Below are 22,349 nucleotides of genomic sequence, written 5' to 3' on the forward strand. Positions count from 1 at the left end.
TGATAATATATTTATGAGGAGCTGCTATTGGTGGTGGAAATGCTGCTGGTTGGTATAAAAGAGGGCTGAGGTGAATACTGTACTTGGTTTTGATGAGAAAATTGAGCAATGTAAGATTCTTTTATCTTTGTTAATAAGAAGAGGCAGAGATTGCAGCTAGGACATCCACAAGCATCCACCCTCACCATCACTGATGCTCAGTAGCAGCAGTGCCAATCAAGCGGGCTTCTTTATTCCGGATGGTATCAAGTTTCTTGAGTGTTGTTAGGGCTGCACTCATCCAGGCAAGTGGGGAGTATTCCATCACACTCCTGATTTGTGCTTGGTAGCGTTTGGACAGGATTTCAGGAGCCAGGAGTTGAATTACTCTTGTAGCCACTGTGTTTATGTGGGGAGACCAATTCAGTTCCTGATCAATGATTATCCACAGGATAATATTGATAGTTGGTGTTCGATCATGGTAACACCATCGAATGTCAAGGGATGGTCGTTAGGTTATGTCTTATACGTGATAGCCTGCATTTGTGTGGCATGTATGTTACTTGCCTCCTGTAAGCCCAAGCCTGGATATTGTCCAGATCTTGTTGTACTTGGACTTGGACTGCTTCAGTACCTGAGGAGTTAATTATTTATTAACATTAAATAGTCATGAGATTATGGAAATTCCTTTTTTCTATCAAATGTCATGGACTGTATCTTGTGGTCACTCTCATATTCACTTTCATTATCTTTTTATTTTCTTCTTAATTCAGACACAAATGTTTGAACATCGATCAAAATAAAATTACATAAATGAAAAACACATGTTTCTACAAGTAAACGAATTGAATGAAATACATAACTCCTGTATTGTCTGCATTTTGAAAAAAAAAATTTCAATACCTATTGAATGGCTCATTTATTGTCCTCAATCCATCAATCTAGGTATTATAATTCAGTCTTCAGTTTACCGATCTTAATGTACGTCTAATCAACTTCTGAGCAAAGTGTTTTTAAAATATTGAGTCAATTTATTTTTTCGGAATACAACATTTATTCGGAATTCATTATCCTTATAATAATTGCAGAATAATTTGTTTGTCTTTCTAACGTGTATCGTCAGATCCATATATTATTTTAATCCATATCATAATTTAATCAATTGCAACAATGCTATTGTTTTCAGGTCAACTATCCTACAATGGAACCAATCATTTTGCATTCAACATGCTTTGTAAACTAACTTTTGCCATTTGAATAATCACAGTAATCTCAGCCTTATGAATTCAGAGAACTATAACTACTTTTCACTGCAATAATTCCTGTTCATGTCTGCACATTGCACAGTCATGTAGCAAAATTAAATTTCTCCTTCTTCGAAGTGTACTGATAGATTTTCGAAAATCTAAGTGTTGCTAATATCTAATTATTGTTCAGTTCAGTAGGGGATATAAATGTGTAATAATGGCTTAGTACATGAAGTAATGTGAAGATATTGCAATGTACAAACTCACAATGATTGTGAATATCAATTTTTATTCTAACCATGGAAACATAGTTGAATTGATTTAATTATATTTCACTTTAATGCTCGCATTCATTGTATTTCTAATCACAATAAGAGCGAACTATTTCATGCGAAAAAATGATTTAAAATTCATGTCACTTTTTTATGGACAAAAAATAGAATTAACACCCGTTTGTTCTTTCTTTACCAATCACAATGAAGTTTGAATTGTAGAATGCTAGACTGATACAGCACGGAAACAGGCCATTCAGCCTAACTTGGCATTCCGGCCAGGTTTCCTGAACTAAACTAGTCCCATTTCCCTGTGTTTGTCCCATACCCCTTTGGACGTTTTCTATCCAATAAACTGTCCAAAAATCATTTAGATGTTGTAATTGTACCAGCCACTGCCCTTCCTCTCACAGCCCATCCCAATATGTGAAACACAGTGTGTGGAAAAGTTGCCCCTCAGACCCCTTTCAAAAATCATTCCCCCTCACTGTAAATATTATTTACACCGTAGAATCTTTAAGACTGCAAAGTTATTAAAAGTTAAGAGGTATTTAGAAGCAGCGTAATAGCATTCATACTTTAATCAATGATGTGAAGCAAATAAATTCAAGATGTTGTGATCATTATAATGAACAACAGTTACAAGTTGAGACAATGTTGGTTGAAAAGCAATTCAATAGACACTTAGATTTTTTAAAATCAATTCTGAGGTGTTTTGACACATCTCTGTTGAAGATGGGAATTGAACCCATGGCTCCTGGTCTACTAGTACTCACATTACCAGAGCCCTCCATAATATTCCCATGCAGGAATGGCAGGTCTATAATCACATACTTACTGTGTTTATTCACAGGGATAACTGCTCACATATTTATTGTTATAATTGGACTAGGATTGTATTAGACAGTTCCAGTGCGTAATGGACCGATAAAAAGAATTAGTAATTTCTAATAATGATGGAACGAAGCAACAATGGTCTTAAATAAACATAAATCTCATGATAATCAAGTAAGTCAATTTGTTTGAAGCAGTTATTCATCTGCATAAATTAAATTTAACCTGTTTTGTAATGCACATGAATTGGAAATAAAGCATTAGTCATTCAATGTAACTACTCAGCGAAAGACAACTTCCCTCATTTTCAAAAAATTGTGATTTCTAAGAATTCAAGATCTGTTGTAAAAGCATAGAACAAACATTTGTTAATTCTAGTTTATTTACACAACGAACACGTGAAATTTAAATAATGCTTAACATGAAAAATTCTTGGCTCTTATTATAATAATCAGAAATGTGGAAATGTTAGAATTGAAGTGAAATACAATCAGTACAAGAATGTAAACGAAACTGTGGATGGTGGAAATCGCAAATTAAATCAGTAATTGCTGGAAAATAACTCAGCAGGTCTGGCAGCATCTGTGGGGAGAAATCAATGTAAATAATTCGGCCCAGTGACCTTTCTTCAGACTGCACTTTTTCTCACAACTAATTCAATTCAGCTAAGATTCCACACTTAAAATTATTTTTGCTAATATTAGGAGATTGTAGAGTGCAATATTGTTTGTGTCAGCTGATGTACTGAGACATAGTTCCACATCTACAGCTGGAGATATTGGATTTCAACAATGATTACCGGTTAGATTTTGGTAATAATTAGTTTTAAATGGCTGATAACAAATTATGAAAGTAAATAAATATGTATACGTTGGTATTAATAGTTTTAAAATGTTTGGAAGTTGCCTGGGATTATTTGATTGAGAGAGGCTGCATGATTATAAAGACTAATTGTTGTGTGCAATGGACTGTCACTAATAGCTTAATTAACCTGCGAGTCCCTGATCAGGTTTCCTTTGTCTGTTGAAGAACGTGTCGATCCCCTGAGGAGATTATTATGGATCCTTGCTGAGTCAAGTCGGAACACGTGTGGACACCTCCCACCGTGCAAGTGGCAGGTACTTGTGTGACTCAGCCAACGCTGTCTATCTTATACGTTGCAGGAAAGGATGCCTTGAGACATGGTACACAGGGGAATTTCGAATTTCTGTGGCGTCACATGTGAAGAAGATTATTGAACACTTAAGATTGAGTATGAAAAAAGCTGATAGTTTTGAAAAGTCACTGCCCTCTTGGCTTGCCCGCAATTTAAATCGAAGCAGTCCGCTGTATAGTAGCATTTTTGAGCTGAACAAGATCACCTGCTCATATTTCTCCCCAGTTCAAATATTTCCAGGATAAGTTGGGTGATAGACGAGACATTTCTCAGGAAAGGTCATTTGGCAATCACAAGAAACTTGTATTTTCCAACAGAATCGTTGGTCATAAGTAGATAAAAGCGCTCCAGGGGAGACTCGAACTCACAACCTCGGCATTGCACACGCCGCCATAAAGCCATATAAGTACCATGCGCTGACCGATTGCACCACTGGAGCTGCACACTGCAAGCAACGCCAATATCACAAGTTATACATCAACGGTTGACAAATTGGCCGTGATGTCAGATTTTACGGTTGTTATCACATGTGGTTCCTCACTTATTTGAGGAATTTGCTTAATTACAAATTGCTAAACTGGATTGATATTGAAAAATGTTCTTTCAACATTTTCCTCAATTGGTCTCTGAGCCATCGAGGTCTTTAGTCAGTAGAAACATACAATCTCATTCAGGGATAGACTGATACTGATCACCACCGTATCTTGGGCACCAAGTTCACGAGGTTGATCTAGTGTATATGCCAGCAGTTGGTCTATATCCCTCTCAAACCTTCCGACGTGAATGTGTTTAGAAAAGATGTACAAGGATGGCTTGCCTGCACTTTAAATGGAAGCAGTCCACTGTTTGGAGCAAGGCGACCTGCTCATGTTTCTCCCCAGATAATTTTTCATGTTTCTGGGGATAAACAAGATCATATGTTGTTCGCCTAAAGCCCAACAGATCCAGGGCCAGTCAATTCAAGATTTCCTCCCAGAAGTCAGCTGAGTGTATCTTCTATGGATTGCATTTCATATCATTGTGGCCATCGCTCTCTCATGTGGTCACATCACTACTTTGCATATGTAGAAAATCGCCCCTACAAGTGAACAGGCCAACATTGTTTCAGAATTCAACTTGAAAGACTAATTGGAATATTCTGGTGTCTGTGCTCAAAGATATTGGCGGGTTGAATGGAAACGCAGTGTATTATTTCAGTGGAGAGATTGGCTTTTTGAGAGGACCGGGCCCCTGGGTTACAAAATAAAAACTTTACGTGTACATCAAATTTTTATGGAGGTAAGATAAATGTTGAAACTTTCTGAAACAGAGTACATTCAAATATTTCCTGGATAAGGCATTGCTCAGGAAAGGTCATTTGTCAATCCAGAGAAACTGGTATTTTCCAATAGACCCTGTGACCATGAGTCGATAAAGATGCTGCAGGTGAGGCTCAAACTCATAACCTCAGCACTGCACTCACCGCCATACTGACATATAAGTACCGCACGCTGACCGATCACACCACCTCCTGCACTGTCCCACTTTTGGAAGCGACGACAATCGTATTTTTGTGGAAACGCCCTATTCAGAAATGCTATTGCGCAGCTCTGACCTGTTTAAAGTCTGTACCATTCCGTACATATCATTGTGTGGAGGGACAGCAAAATGTGAACATAGACCTTGCTCCCTATAAGGACCGTGTAGTGATCATCCTTACCGATATATGAAATGGAGAGGTGTATCTGCAGCTGGCAGAAAGGTGACCATGTGGTCAATTATCGGTTTCTCTTTAATTGATTCCCGCAAAACCTGCTGAAGAGCAGTCTCGCAGCCGCAGGATCCAGCATCAACGCTGAGCACCATGATTAGAATAGATTACCTACAGTGTGGAACAGACCCTTCGGCCCAACCAGTCCACACTAACCCTCCAAAGAACAACCCTCCACCATGGCCAATTCACCTGAGCTGCACATATTTGGACTGTGGGGTGAAACCCACGTAGAGGGGAGAATGTGTAAACTCAACACAGGCAGTTGCCCAAGGCTGGAATCGAACCTGAAAAAAATGACACGACTGTCATGAACATGAAGACTTTTCCTTTCAGATTATTGGGCACAGCTTTATTTTCCTTTATTCATTCACAGGATGAGGGTGTCGCTGGCCCGGCAGCATTTACTGCCCATCCCTAATTGTCCAGAGGGCAGGTAAGAGTCGACCACATTGCTGTAGGTCTGAGGTCACAATGTTAGCCAGACCAGGGAAGGAAAGCAGCTTCCTTCCTGAAAGGGCATTACTGAACCAGATGGGTTTTTCTGACAATCGATTAATGGTCATCATTAGACTCTAAATTCGCAAGTTTTTTTTAAATTGAATTCAAATTCCCCCATCTGCTGCAGTAGGCTTTGAACCCAGGTCTTCAGAACACTATCTGGGGTTTTAGATTAACTGTCTCACGACAATCCCACTCGGCCAATACTCCCCCACATCGCTGTCCATCTGCACAGAGTGAACAGTGATTTTCTAGTTCATCAGAACTGGGTAATCACAGATACGTTTGCTCAATGATTGCAGAATTTGGATGTTGATTGGCAATTGACATCCATCTCCGAACCATGTATTCTGGGGTTTGTTTCTGATGATCATTGGAAGCATCATCAGTCTTGTTATCTTTTGGGGATAAAACCAGTTTCAATTTGCTTTCTGTTAAATGCATGGCAATCAATTCTATCTCACAACTTTCAGGCAGATTAGATTTTGTAGAATACCTCTCCATCTCCCCAACATCCTCCATCCTCACCTCCAACAGTACAATAATCTCATAGAGTCTCTTTATGATTATGAATGAGACAATCTGATCAGCTGCTTCTTTCCCTACTCCTGTGTCAAGTTGGATATTAAACTCCCCTTACTGCAGTTGTGATCCTGCATCATTGTACAGAGTTGCTCGTATTTCATGTCAAGTCCTATCAGTGTTCATGATACTGCATGTAGTATATGGGGCCGACAGTGTAAGAGTTTAGTTCTTTCCTCCCAACAACAGCAGTAGAATTGTACTCCAACAAAACTTACAGAATCACGGCCAAGCATATCCCCCAACTTACCTCTTACCATCAAACCAGAGGATCAATCCTCATTCAACTGAGAGAATTCATGAGGGCATGCCAGTAACAGCAGCATGAATACCTAAAAATAAGGTGTTAACCTGATGAGGTCCCCAAGGAGGACTACTTGTGTGCCTAACAGCATAAGCAGCAAGTAATAGACAGAGTGAAGCAATCCGGGAAACAACAGAACAGATCTAAGATCTGCAGTCCAACCAAATCCAGTTGTGAATGAAGTCAGAGCACAGCTGGAGTTCGGAGGACAGTTCTCTTCAAGATATTAACCAACAAGAATGTCAGACTGGATTAATTACCATAAAACTCAAGTCCTTTTGATATTCATATATTTACAATCAGTATTCAATTCACCAAATGTAGCTGAAGGTAACGATAATCTTCAAGTGATTGTAACAGTGGAGACATCTGAATACTTGATCAGCAAATTAAAGCCTGTTGTGTTTAGATAGTAATAATTTTAAAGAGATTTTAAAAAAGTAAGTTGACTTTAGTATAATGGAAGAAGTTGATTGGTGGGGAGCTGATAATCTTGTTTTAATCTGAAGTTAATTTAGGATTAGTTAACAAATAAACACATGGTAAGGAATCCCAGCCCCATGGAGTGCACATCCAGTTCCATGTGGGAAAACCAGGACACTTCTTGTGTGAGCGACAACACAAGAACACGGAGGTGACATGGGAAATGTCAGGAACACTCGTTTGACTGCGGTTAAAGTACTGCACACACTTCTGATCCCCTTATTCCAGGGTTGATGTGATCACACCTGAGAGGGTACAGAGGAGATTGATCAGAATGTTTCTACAATTGGAAAATTTCTGCTCTGAGGAAAGGTTGGATAGGCTGGGGATGATTTCCGAGGAGGATGAGGTGAGATTTAATTGAAGTGATAAAATGCTGAGGAATACAGATCGAGTGGATCGGAAGGAGCTATTCATTAACTGAGAGGTCAGAAACTGGAGGATTTAGATTGAAACTAATTCCCAGAAAGAAGGGGAGGGGAGAATTCATTTCACTCGGAGATGGTGGGGCGCAGGAACTCATTAATGGGGTGGCAGAGGCAGTAACCAACATCACATTAGAATAAAAGGACATGGATGTCACTGAGCTGCTGGAACATGCAGGGCTGCAGACTAAAGTCTGCAGAACGGGATCATTGTGATTTATTTAACATTTCTTCAGAATATTAAACTCAAGTCCAATTTGAGAATTTATAAACATCACCCGACCTGAATTCCAAATGTCAGAATAAATTTAGCAGGAAGTTACAGCACAGAACGAGGCCACTTGGCCTATCCTGCACGTGTTGGCTGTAATAGAATGACCCAGGCTTTACAGTGTTCTGTACTCACCAATGAGAGCAACAATTTCAGACTGCATACTCTGTTTTGTCAATGTATTTCTTTGACAGCTGCTCACCTTGTTTCCTGGTTTCTTTACAAGCCCTAACTCCATTTCCCATGGCCTTGAGGGACTACCATTTCTGCTATTTAATCTCTCCTGCCTTCCCCCATGTGCCAGACTGTCTTTTTATCCTTGTCTCACCCCCACCTTGCTCACAACTTGTAACATTTCTGATGGTTCCCAGACCTCTGTGACTTCACAGCGCCCCCTGGGTCAGTGGCACGAATTTTGAATTCTCTTCCTCATGAGATAATCTGAAATCTTTCTGGCTGCAATTTCCCCCAGATTTTATTTTGAAAAAAAGAGGATTTGCGTCAGAGTCAAGTATTTGTGAGCCTTCATCCACAATCCTGAGCACTTAGACATAGTATGTGACCCTCCCACAGATGTGCAGGTTTGATGGATTGGCCGTGCTAACATGGCCTGTAGTGTGCAGTTTCGGTGGGTTGGGTTAGCCATGGTAAATGTGGGGTTATGGAGGTAGGGTGGGACAACAAGTCATTGCAGACTCGATGGACCGAATGGTGTCTTTGTGCACCTAAGAGATTCTGTAATCCTAACTAGTTGTGATTGTTGTCACATTTTCCTAAATCCAGGTTCATTCAACTCAGGTACACATGCTGCCTTTTCTGTTTCTGTGGGTGCTCACTCAATCCTTTCCTTCTGTTTTACATCAATTTCACACTGTATGTGAGGGTGGGAATGAATATGTAAATATAAATACTCCAACCAAAACCCCTCACAAGTCAGGAACTGTTTCTGCTACGAGCATCACTCACAACAGGAAAATAAAGGTTCAGTCACAAATCTGACAGAAACACAGAGGTTATAATCACCAGGAAAGGTTTAACAGCTTAAAACTCTTAAGAAAAGAGGAGGCTGAGAGACAACCTGGTACAAGTAGGAAGCTTTGTGTCTGTCTTTTCAGAGATTTGAGGTTGATATTATTGGGTGAAGCATGTTTCATTGCCCCGGGTCATCAAAGGTGCAATCTAAATGTGCACCTTTCCTTCTGCCTGTCTGTCTGAGTCAACAATCAGATGGATAGGTCATTGTCTGAGTGTTTTCCCGAATATCTGATTGTGGGGGGAGGCAGATTCAATCTCAGGTGCCAGCTGCCTCTAGTCCACCTACATGGGCATGTTGAAGAGCATGACAGGAGAATGGATTTAAACCGAGAGTTCAATGCCAGAATGAAATAGGAAGAAGGAAATGAACAGGAATTTTGGATCCCACGGGATACAGACTCCAGGATTAGTCCTTTTGGGCATTCCCACAGTAACACGAGACAGAATTCCATGATGAGAGTTAAATCCGGGTGGCAGTGGAGGGAGCCACTGAACCTGAGCAGGTTTAGTTCAAATACAGGAGGTTTGTTCAGTCAGTAACAGTGTGTTAGACATGGATGTGAAGTGAGCATTGAGGGGAAATGTTACCACAAGCTGCAGATGGATAACTTTCATTGGAAAAGGAGGAGGCCATTCAGCCCTTCAACCCTACTCTGCCATTCAATAGATCACGGCTGATTTGTGGCTTAAGTTGCAATGTTCAAAACTCTCCAAACTCATCAATAAACTCCTCTGCAACAGACAAGATCAATATTCAAAAACGAAACATCTGCAAATGCTGGGAAATCAGGAAAAAAACAGAAATTGCTGGAAAAAGTTAGCAGATCTGGCAGCATCTGTGGAAAGTGAACCTTTGGGTCCAGTGACCGGTCAGGTGACCATCTGCCTTTTCTGTAACACTCTCTGGAACAGGTTCTGGTGCGAGGGGAATGAGACAGTCAATAACAACTGAGAAAATAGAAGGACATGCTCAATCAGAATAAAACACATTTTGGTCTTTCACTTTTAATTCAACTGCAAAAATTATTCATTATCATTTCAGAAAAAAGATAATAAGCCAGAAATCAACTTTCATGTCATTGGGTCTGAGAAACTGTTAATTCTGACCTGGTCCAGCCTACATGTGAATCCAGACACTGAGTAACATGGTTGACTCTGAACCATCTCTTGGGCAGTTAGAATGGACAAATGCTGCCCCAGCAAGTGATGCCATGATCCCATGAACAAACTAAACAAATCCAATCGCTGTGGTTACTTGTGAACTCGCTGTTGTTATCGGAAGAGGATAAATGGGAAGGTTTATGGGGTAAAGGGAGAAGAATGGTATTCAGTGAGGTGATCCTTTGGAAAACTGATGAACCAATAAGCCTCCTTTTGCGCAGTAACAATTCAGTGAATATTTCATTCTGAGCCATCGAAGGAAATACAGAGCAGGGTTTGTAAAGAGGTCAGATTGAATGAGTGTCTCAGTGAACACAAGTGAGACACAGGTACAGAGAGGTTTTGGGATGGATTAAATTATATTTTATACATTTGTATAGTCATCAACTTTACAGCAGTTAAAACTGGGAGTGGAATTAGAGCAGCAAATAAATCTTTTACATTGATGCAGCTAAAGGGGATGCTGGGTAAAGATACCGTAGTTAGTGTTTATTTTATTCCAGGCACAGCAGCCTAGGAGCACATCCTTCCTGTATCTATCCTCTCGAGCTCTTGAAGATTTTTGTTCCTTTGAAGGGTTTCATGTTTCGATACTCCAGAGAAGACAGCTTCAAGATCCTCAATCTCTCCTGCCAGGGCAATGCTGCTGTTAGAATTCAATTCACTGGTGCATGTTCCTGGCTGCTTCATGGACTGGAACTCACAATTGAGACTGAAAGGTTACTGTATAAAATATCTCCAATGGTATTGCCAGACATGAGTGGTTTTAGGAAAATGACCTTGACTTACGGGCGTAAAGTGTCATAGCACTTCCTGTTGTGGGGCATCCTGTTTAGATTCAATCTATTGATAACTATTCGAACTGACTTGTACTGGCTCCGTCAAAGTGATCAGAGCATTATGGCTGTCATCGAAGATGGTAACAAACTTCCCATGGGTTAAAAATCGCAAATGATAGAGTAGGTACAAGGTCTGATGGCACTGTTGGAGTCTTGATGTTATTGTTAATCTCATTAACTCGGCTGGAGTTGACTGAATTTATATTGTCTCTTTCTGAATCTCAGGATGTCTCTCTGAGCAGTAAGTCTCCACAAACAGCAACGTGACAGTGAGCAGGGATCATCTGTTTTGATTTAAATTGGGATTATAGCACTGCTGCGTCGCAGCACCAATTACAAGGTTGGAGTACAGCCTTGGTCAACAGCCTGTGTGGAGTTCCCATATTCTCCCCAGGATAGTGTGGGCCCCCTCTAGGTTCTCTGGTTTCCTCCCACAGTTCAAAGATTTGTGGGTTAGGTGGATCAGTTGTGCGAAATTGTCCACAGTGTCCAGGATTATGCAGACTCGGTGGATCAGCCATGGGAAATGCAGTGTGACAGGGATGGAGTGCTCCAGGTGGAATGCTCTTTGGATGGTTGGTGGGGTTTGATGGGCCAATGCTCTCCTGCCACACTTTTGGGATTCTATTCTATGATTGAGGATAAAGGCTACACAGCAGGGTGTCCTTGGAGAAGGAGCATGTGGTATGTATCAATGTTCGCGATGCCTTTAGATAGAGGTGGGCATCGCAGGGGATACAGTGCTTTATTTCCACTGCTGCTCCCTCTCCCCCAACTCTACTTTGATTTAGTCCCTTCCCACTCTGTCATTTGTAATAGCTTGCTTTGCCCTAATGGGCTTTGTTTGTAAATATTCAATTGGTTATATGGGTTGCTTACTGCTGGTGATTATATATTAACAAAACCCAAAATGGTGTAATGAGTATTTTGATGGTGGGAAGGTTGCTCAGTTGTGTGTGATAACATGTCTGAGTAGGAGAAATGGGGGGAAAAAGAACACTTCATAGCTCAAAGAAGAAGAACTCAAAAGCAGTTAAATCAAACCAAAGGTTCAGACAGAGGGAATATTTCCCTGGAGTTTGAGTAACTGGAAAGTGATGGTGTCCGGGAATAGACAGGATTTTGTTTTACAGGGTGTTTGAAATTTTTTAAAAAACTGTTATATTCAGATAGTTTCATTTATTTTCTTTCAGTTTTATTTATTGTGGAATAAATAGCTACAATATTTTAGAACCAAATTCACTAACCTTCTGTTAAATAAAATCCATCAAACCATCCCTCACTGAAAACTGATGTGGAGGTGCAATCTCCTGTAGAATCCCTGTCCACTTCTTCCTACCCGGGCTCCATGGTTATATACATACCTGGGAGATAGCAGCAGGAGGCCGTTCGGCCTTTCAATCCTGCTCCACCATTCAATGGGAGACAGCTGACCAACCAGCTCAGTCTCCTGTTCCTGCTGCGTTCCAATCCCCTTTCATGACTTTACCTCAAAGAACTATATCTAAGTCTTCCTTTGGTTTCAATGCCTTTTGCTCGAGTGATGTTGCTGTGTTACTGTGTGAGTGTAGGCGGGGGTAATGTGATGGTGCTGCCTACTGGAGGATGTACTCATTGTCCCTCATCATCCTGCAGTAACATCAATTGGGTTTCAGCAACTAGAGAAAGAAACCGTTTCCAGGATATGGGCATCTCTGGCTCAGCCAGCATTTATTCCCCATCTCTCGTTACGCTTGAGAAGATGGTAGTGAGCTGCTGTCTTGAACCATTCACAGTCCATTTGGCGCAGATAGACCAACAATGCTGGGAGGGAGAGTGTTGCAGGATTTTGCCTAAGTGATTCTCGATCATTGGTTCTTCAAATGCTGGTGAACTTAATCACTACCTGCACATGATTTTGAGATTTCGGTCTGCAAATCTTCACCATCTAGCACCCTGAATAAATGAATATGTATAGATTAGAAATTCAGAGCAGACAGTCCTGGTTTTGCTGGAATATATTTTTCCCCTTTCTTCCCCCAAAGCTGTAACCCTCCAGCCCACTTACTCTCTCTCACCATTCTGACTCTGCTACCCCTAATGTACACCCTCCCCATTCTCATGGAATTGTTGATAAACAGGTCTATGCCACCACTTCCCGTCCCTGGTTAGACTCTGCACCCTTTCTGGGTTCATTTCCTTTCCCTTCAGTTGCTGCAAGTCAATAATGTAACAGCAAAATGAAACAAAAGGAAACAGAAAGGGAGTTGGCAGATCCTGGACAGAAAAGGAACCTTCAGTCTGGGAGAATGGGTCACAACCTTTTTTGTTTCTCATTGGTCGATTCCAGTGTTATGACAAGTTGGGAATGTAACTTGGTCCCACGTGGGCGTGATGACACTTTGACCCTCTAACAGATCAATACTACAAGCAAATACGTTCCTCCTCCAGACAATCAGAGTGTGAAATACTTTCCACTAGTTACCCCAAAGCACATGCTCCAAAACCCATCCACATTCTGTACTTGTGCAGTGCCAGGTTTCCTCACAGATGTGCGGTCCCTGACTCGGAATTTGGGAGTTGCAGTCCTCATGCAGCCACTGGAGACCTGTCTCTGGAACGTGAATGAAAAGTGTGGGGTGGAGGATGTTGTGTATCGGATCCCCATTCAGACACACGGGACATGTGGGCTCTCACTGGGATTTACTGAGACATCCGCTTAGACAACCTGATTTCTGACGTAAGGAACATAGATTCAGCCAATTGGGGGATAAGGAGGTTAATAAGGCGCAGTAGGTTTTAAGCAGAGGTGGCTCAGTGGCGAGCACTGCTGCCTCACAGCGTCAGGGACCTTAGGCGACTGTGTGGAGTTTACACATTCTCCCCATGTTTGCATGGTTTCGTGCAGTTCTCCAGTTTCCTCACACAGTCCAAAGATGTGCAGGTTAGGTGGATTGCCCAGGCTAAATTGCTGATAGTGTCCATGCACGTGCCGGTTAGACAATTAGCCATGGGAAATGGAATGTGACAGGGAACGAGTGGGTCTGAATGAGATGCTCATCATAGGGTTGGTGTGGACTCAATGGATGAATACCCTGTTTCTGCACTGTAGGGATTTTATTCTATTCTCATGAGGAAGAATGTACCTGTCTCGATGTGTTGTGAATCTATCGAATTCCCTATTCAAAATGCGGTGGATGCTATGACAATAACCAAATTTAATGAAGATTTTTAATTTGCAATGAATTGAAGTGTGAGAAAGAGCAGGCGAGAAAATCCGGCTGAGGCCGATGTGAGCTCAATCATCACCGTATTAAATGGTGGAGCTGGTTCGAAGGGCGCATTGCCTCTACTGTGCCCAGGGCTTATCTTCTTACGGTAATAACTGGAAAGCTGAATCCAAAACTCACCACCTTCACCAAAGGAGATTTTCGGTAAAAGCAGGATAGTCAGGTCGATTAGCATTCCAAATTTAGATAGTGAGGAAGTGTGTAGGAGATAATGATTTTGCAATTTTAAACTGAGGGGAGACAGTGATTTATGGTTTTAGGTTGTGTTGTACATTTACACCGTCCAGAATACTCTGCTGTGAATATATATCCTGAACTTTATTACAAAGCCAAGGTCTCTGACAATGAAAACCCAAACACCCAGGAAACATCACCTCACCTCATTATCTGATAAAAGACTTGTGATAACTCTGGTTGAATTTAGAATTCAGATGGAAAGTGGGAAGATTAAATCCAATGCCAAGATCCTGTGTTAAACAATGGAGACTACAACAGGATGAGGCAAGAGTTGGCGAATGTAGACTGGAAGCAAATATTTACAGTGGGAGAGTTGATGGACAGTGGAGGAATATCAAAGCAATTTTTCAAAGTGCTCAGCAAAAGTATACATCAGTGAAAAGGAAGGATTGTAGGAAAAGGAGTAATCTGCCATGGGTGGCTAAGGAAATAAGAGAGTCTATCAAATTGAAATAGAAGGCATACAAATTGGCAAAGACCAGCGAGAAACTAGGAGATTGGAAAATCTTCAAAGATCTACAGAAACCTAGATGGGATTTGGGGAGAAAAGTGATGAGTAACTATCCCCATGGTCAGCATAGCAGTTTTCACTGCGAGAGGGGAACATCTTGTGTGGGGAACATATGGCCTATGTAATTGTTGAAGGACTTAACTGTTAACATAGAGATAATCCTGATCAAATTAAAATTCACAGCACACTCCAAAAGCTTGTACTTCCAAATAAACCTGTTGGATTACAACTTGGTGTTGTGTGATTTTTAACTTTGTCCACCCCACCCCAACACAGGCTCCTCCATATCAGAATCCTGACGACAACCTCACTGAAACTGAAGTGTCTGTCATGTACTTGAGTGAGCCGTGGGGGAGGGATTTGTGGTTTAACCACAAAGTGCTGAGCTAAACTAGGCGTTTTAAACTGCCAGTGCCATGGAGATAATGCTGATAGACAGCTTCTATTCAAAACCTTAAGTCACAAACGTAAAAGAATGGGAGCCGCATATCAGAAAATTACATGATAATGCCTGGAGGTGTTCTGCATGTACACTATCCAGGTAACTGCCATGTCTCATCAATAAAGACGAAAATAAGACCTCTCAGAGTTCTGTGCCTAGTTATTCCTATCCAGCAGGGTTCAGGAATATGAATACACAGCAGTCAGTCTTCACAGTGGAGGATATGAAGAACATGCCAGAAATTGATAAGGAGACTAAGGAAGGTGAGTACCAAGAAATAACCATTGTCACGAAAGCGTTAGAGCTGGGCAAGCTAATGTACCTAAAGGTAGACAAATCTCCTTGCCCATATGGAATACATCCCAGGGTGCTACCAGAGATAATGGGAGAAATAGCAAATATACTTAAAATTATAGCGTCCTACTGCAGAGACAGGCCCTTTGCCCCAAACTGGTCCATGCCGACCAGAATGCCCATCCACGCGAACCCCATTTCCCTGCACTTGGCCCATCTGCTTCTGCCTCTTTGCTATCCATGTATTTGTCCAAATGCCTTTCACATGTTGTTAATGTACCCACCTAACCACTTCCACTGGCACCTCATTCCATGCATGTACCACCCTCAGTTTCCACTCAGGTTGCCTTGTATTCTTTCTCCTCTAACCTTAAGCTGACGCCCCCAGTCCTTGATGCCTTTGGAATAAGACCGAGTGAATTCACCTTACCCAAGCCTCTCATGGTTTTATACACTTCTATAAAAGATCCCCCCTCTGTTTCCTCTGCTCTTAATAAAATGTCCACGCTTGTCCAACCTTTCCCTATAACTCAGACCCCTGAGCCCGGGCAACATCCTTTTAATTTCTTCTGCACTTTTTACAGTTAAATAACTGAACCCTACAATGCATTCATCACATTTCCAGGGTTTCCCCACGAGGCTGGAACCGACGTGACAACGCCAATGGATTACAAGCCAATGATCAATAATTCACTCCTTTACAAAATTCCCATTTTCATGGTTTTTCCATGAGACAGTTATCGTTGTGTCTTTCTGGTTGCATGATTAATTAAAAACTTGTCCTCATACAAAATAAATCTGAGGCTTGACTGTTCTTGGGAAATGTGCCATGTTTTTTCAGACTTTTACAACCAAATGAACTGTCTCTCCACACTCACCACACTAACATGCACTTTTCCAGTCACACTGATATTTGAAATATTTGCTCATGGACAGAATGCACCTTTCCTTCCACATGAAATGGCTAATGATCCGTGCCGATCTGAATATCAGATTTGAACATGAAGTTCAATCTGAATTTCTCAACCGCAAATTGACCCTTTCAGTACCCAACAACAGAGAAAACAAGTCACCACTGTTAATACAGGATTCGTAAGATAATTGTAATATTAAGTTGTAGTTTCCTTGTACCCCCAAAGCTTTAAATGACAGTTTCAACTTCTTTCTTCCATGAACTGAAATCCAAACCAGTCTCCTCACTCCTTTCCTCCACACCCAGTTTTTTTTCTCTCTCTCTCTCCTCTATTTGAATTCATTTTCCAAGCTCCTGTCTACAGACTATGAACCAAATCAATGATTCTGACTCGGAGCCTCCTGGGTGTTGGAGAATCCTGCCCCCACCTCCCAGGGTTTCCTTCCTGGTCAGACCGACATTGTGGAAAAAAAACAATCTGGAACCTCTTATTTATTTTCCCCAGCCCACCTCTGATAAGCACCGTCCTGCACACACTGCTTCTTGCACACACTGGCCAAATCATATCTGGTTGAACTAAAATGAACCAAATTAGCACTCTAATTGCATTCTCATTCTTATCCTTTTCCATAATATTCCTGAATATTCACACGAGTTCTGATAACTTTCTGAAAAATGCTCCCCCACTGATACTTTGACAATTCGTCAGGATACCAGGAGAGGGGCCATTCCTCTGGGTCCTGCTATCAGAGGGAGCTGCCAATGACAGATTAATCCCACACGCCCACAGCCTCCCTCCCTGGCACTGAGCCATACTGCACATACGCCAATAATTGCGCAGCAATGAGCCCGTGCACTGGTCTCCCCTCCAACAGCACATGCTCCAGATCACACAGAAACCTGGGTGATTGACAGCAGCTGCTGCCCAATGGGGTGGATGGGGCGGGGCTGGACTGAGACAATGGGATTGTCAACAGTGAACGAATGTGGAGGACATTGGGGGATGGACAGGTCAGTGAGGGTCAGGATCAGTGCAGCAGCAGGAGGGGATCCTGGACAAACTGAGCAATGGGAAGAGTCTGACAGGAGAGAAACTACAGGAAGGTTCTGTTTGGAGGCTCAGGCAGGGACAGCTGGGAGACAGTATGGACTGGTGGCTTGGGCACGTTTTCCAATCAGCCTCTTCAAAGATGCTGTTTTTCAACTCTAAACCCGATTCTCCTTGTCCAGAGGTAAGGACACTACCATCATTTCCTGGTGGGCTAGTGGAAAGAAGGGAAGATGTTCTCAATCTCACTCATATGGAAACTCCATGAGCTCCTCCCACTTTCTGTCTATGGTGGGGATGGAAGAGACAGAGCAGGTGGGAGGTGGTTAGGGATATAGGGACTGCCTTTCAAAAGGAACTCACCTGTGTTGGCGATATTAACAAGACTCAAGACACAGTCACTAACACAAAGCTGGTGTACGTGAACTTTATACAGAATATTAACACCGATGCAGACCCTTATATACAGAGTTCAGTCCTGGATATTCATAACAGCTTTGTGCGTGGAAAATCATGTCTCATGAACTGGACTAAGTTTACTGAAGAGGTAACAAAGAGGATTGATGAGGGCAGAGCAGTGGACATGATCTACATGGACTTCAGTAAGGCGTTCGCAAGGTTCCTCATGGGAGACTGGTTAGCAAGATTAGATCTCATGGAATACATCGAGAACTAACCATTTAAATATAGAACTGGCTCAAAGGTAGAAGACAGAGTGGTGCCATAGGGATGCTTTTCAGGCTGGAGGCCTGTGACCAGTGGTGTGTCACAAGGATCGGTGCTGGATCCTGCACTTTTCGTCATTTATATCAATGATTTGGATGTGAACATCAGAGGTATTGTCAGTAAATTTGCAGATGACACCAAAATTAGAGATGTAGTCGACAGTGAAAAAAAACCTCAGAGTGCAAGAGGACCTGCATCAGACGGTAAATGGGCTGAGGAGTTCAGTTTAGAAAAATGTGAGGTGCTGCATGTTAGAAAAGCAGACCTTGGCAGGACTTATACAGTTAATAGTAAGTTCCTGGGGTGTGTTCCAAAATAAAGAGATCTTGGAGTGCAGGTTCATAGTTTCCTGAAAGTAGAGTCGCAGGTAGATAGGATAGTGAAGAAGGCAGTTGGTCTGCTTTCCTTTATTGGTCAGAGCATTGAGTATCGGGGTTGGAAGGTCATATTGAGGCTGTACAGGACATTCATTAGGATTTTTTTGGAATATTCCACGCAATTCTAGTCTCTTTCCTATCAGAAAAATGTTTTCATACTTGAAAGGGGTCAGAAAACAATTACAAGGATGTTGCCAGGGTTGGATAGGGTGTTTTCCCTGGAATGTCAGAGGCTGAGGGGTGACCTTATAGCGATTTATAAAATCAGGCAGTGCAAGGGGAGTGTAAATAGACAAAGCCTTTTCCCTGTGGTTGGGGAGTACGGAACTAGGAGACACGGAAGGGAGGGTAGGCAGAGAGATGTGGGCAGAGCGTGTGCGTGAAGAGAGGGTTATGGGGATAGAGAGGGAAGGCACAGAAACGGGTGAGGGGAGAGAGGAGGGAGACAGGCACCAGGGGACAGGCAGAGGAGTGGGGAGGGCGAGGACAGAGAGCGGGGGGGGGGGGTTACAGAGAGCGCGGGGGGGGAGAACAAAAACCGGGGTAGGGGACAGAGAGCGTGGGTGAACAGATAGCTGGGGTGGGGAGAACAGAGAGCGGGGGGGGGAGAACAGAGAGCAGGGGGGGAGAACAGAGAGCGTGGCGGAGAACAGAGAGCGGTGGGGGGGGGAGAGTGAGCAGGAGAAACACAGGGGAACAGAGAGGGGCAGTGGACAGACAGTTATTTTATTTTATAGATCTACAACTCAACCCTGTTCCTGTTTTCTCCTCCTTACCTTTAATCCCTCTGAAGGGCTCAGAACAACTGTACAGTTCCTGAAAAGTGGAATTTCAGGGATATCAGGTGCTGAAGGTGGCATTTGGGACACTGACCTTTATTGGTCTTTGCACTGATCAATAAAGGAACCTGTATTCAATTCCACTCTGTGTGGTGTTTGCACATTCTTCCTCTAAGTGTCTCTGTGGGCTTCCTCTGGGTGCTCTGATTTCCTCAAACAATCCAAAATCGTGCAGGTTAGGTGGATTAGCTGTGGGAAATGTTGAGTTACATGGTTCAGGAGGAATGTTGTTCCGATGGTTGTTATAGTCTCATGGGCTGAATGGCCTGTTTCCACATTTTAGGGATTCTGTGACTGAGTATAGGGGGGGTAGGAGGTGATGTTGTGACGGTATAGGGCATTGGTGAGGCCTGTTTTAGAGTACTACATTCAATTCTAGTCTCCCGACTTCAGACATATATTACTAGAGTAGGACTCAACCCCATAATGACAAGTTCCTGGGAAGTTTTGACGAACAAATAGACCTTGCAGTGTGGGTTGATAGTTCTTGAAAGTGGGGTTGAAGGTAGACAGGTCGGTGAAGGTGGTGTTTGGTATGCTAGCTGTTATTGGGCAGTGCACTGAGGATAGGAGTTGGGAGATCATGTTTCGGTTGTACAGTTTATTGGCTCGGCCATTTTTGTAATGCCCAAACTGCTTTCAATTCCAGTCTCCCTGCTATAGGAAATATGTTGAGAAACTTGGAAGAGTTCAGAAAAGATTTACAAGGGTGTTGCCAGTATTGAAATATTTGTACCATAGGGAGGGGCTGAGGATATTTTCCCTGTAGCAGTGGACACTGTATAATGCCATCCCACAACTTCTTCAAGGCTACAATGTTTCCTGCATCTGTCACCATTTCAGATCCTGCCCGACCTGCTGAGGATCTCCAGTGCTTTTTGGTTTTATTGCAGATTTCCACCATTTTGCTGAAGCACGTGGAGACAGAGAGCTGTACAGCTCCAGGTTTTGTTGACTCTGATTCCTGGGATGGCAGGACTGATGGATGAACAGGGACTCAATCCTCGTTTAATCCTCCTTTCCTTTGGTTTTCTGAGTTGCTGACAACTTCAGTAGTATTCTACCTCCCATTCCCTGTCCTGAATCTGACCCATCTAAGCCTAAACTTTAGTTCTCATCCCCCTGCCAGACTAGTTCCAAACTCACCAATGGAACTGCAAAAGCCCCCACCAGCTCTGCCCAGGGGTAACCGGTCAGGCTGGTATAGGTCCCACCCAGAAACAGTCCCAGTGCCTGAAGAATCTAAACCTTTCTCTGGTACACCATTTCCCCAGCCACATATCTAACTGATCTGCCCTCTTATTCATGCTCTCACTAGCACATGGCACTGGGTGCAAGTCTCGGGTTATTACATTTCAGGAGCTACATTTTAATGCATCCCTGATCTCCCTATATCCAGCTTTCAGGTCCTCATCCCTTTGTTAAGTGATGTCATTAGTATCTATGTGTTCCACCACCATTGGCTGTTAAACCTCCAGCTCCAGAATGCCCTGCAGCCAATCCATGATATCGCGGATCCTAGCTTCAGGAGGTAACGTACCATCCTGGATTCATGTCTGTGGCCACAGCAGTGCCCGCCCTAACCCTGACCATTGAATCCCCTGTCACTACAGCAGTGTTTCCTCTCTTTCCTCCCGATCTGTGCAGCAGAGCTCTCTGTGGTGTCATGAACCTGGCTGTTGCTGATTTCCCGTGAAGACACTGGAAGCGTCCCTTATTTCCCACATTGTGCAAGAGGAGCACACCACGGCTCTGAGGTGCCCTGTCACAACATCTCTCTACAGTTATCTAGTTACTCCCATTAAGAGAATTTAAATGAGTGAGCAACCTTCCTTCACTTCGAACATGTCCATTATAATAACAAAAAAATCTTTACTTTAGCTGATATGTCATTCTTTAAAAACTTAAATACTCCGCAGGTATCACTGACAAATTGGCTATTCCCATTGGGACTGTGAATTTCTGAAAGGCCTGAACTAAAACTGAGTTTCAGCTTCACCTTCTCCCTGTCTCACCTCACTATTTACACCCAACTCCAAAACACTCTCATTGAGCCAAGCAGCACTCTTGGTGCAGCTCTGCCATTTTCATTGTCTGCTCACACCTTCCCTCAGCCTCCTGTACTGTTACAATGCATCTCAATGGGAGCTCAGGACCAGCATTGTATCTTTCAATTGAGCCCTTTGTAACCCCAGATTCAAAATGGACTTCAGCAGTTTCAGAATGAACAGACAGTTGTCAGAATCTGGAACGTTCCACCTGAAATGGTGCTGGAATTTGAGTCCACAAGGAATTTCAATGAGAAATTTGCAGAGAATTGGAAGTAGGGAGTTTACAGATTAACATTATAAAGTGGATGATTGAGACTAAATCTGACAGTTCCTGCAAAAAGACGAGGTGTAATTTGAATAAATCTGTTCTCTCTCTGAGGCCAATACCTCCTTCCACAGTTGCAGGGCCAAAACCGAACACATACCCCAAGGGTGATCCAACCATGGACTTGAACATCTTTCTGCTTTTGGCTTGACAAATATATTGAAGATATTTTCCCACAGACAGAACAGACAAACCTTTCTCCTTCCACAGTTAAATGCCAATAATATTCAGATCCTGATGACTCCGCTGACTGAAGAAACTTGTTTATTGAGATCCCAGTCAATTCATCTAACCTATAGATCTTTGGACGACAAGAGACAGGGGTTAAAGAGTAACTAATAGGTGGGGAGAGAGCCCAAAGAGACACAGGAACATTTGGAAACATAAAGGAGTGGGAAATTGGAAAACTGTTAATGGAGGAGACAGGAACTTTCTAGCATCTCAGTGGCGGTGGTGGAAATGGCGGCTGATGATCTAC

The 22,349-nt window shown here is 42.6% G+C and overlaps 1 long non-coding RNA gene and 1 other non-coding gene across 2 annotated transcripts in view; both read right to left on the reverse strand.

The window, feature by feature from the left end:
* The window catches only part of LOC140492410 (uncharacterized), a 50,907-nt gene that overhangs the window by 17,175 nt on the left and 11,383 nt on the right, over positions 1-22,349 (reverse strand). The window lies entirely within an intron of this gene.
* Positions 3,832-3,927, reverse strand: trnai-uau (transfer RNA isoleucine (anticodon UAU)). The gene is made up of 2 exons: positions 3,890-3,927; positions 3,832-3,867 (listed from the first exon to the last, which is right to left on the reverse strand). It is a non-coding gene; the product is annotated as a tRNA-Ile (tRNA).

The sequence above is a fragment of the Chiloscyllium punctatum genome, chromosome 21, assembly GCF_047496795.1.
Source record: "Chiloscyllium punctatum isolate Juve2018m chromosome 21, sChiPun1.3, whole genome shotgun sequence".
NCBI classification, from domain to species: Eukaryota; Metazoa; Chordata; class Chondrichthyes; order Orectolobiformes; family Hemiscylliidae; genus Chiloscyllium; species Chiloscyllium punctatum.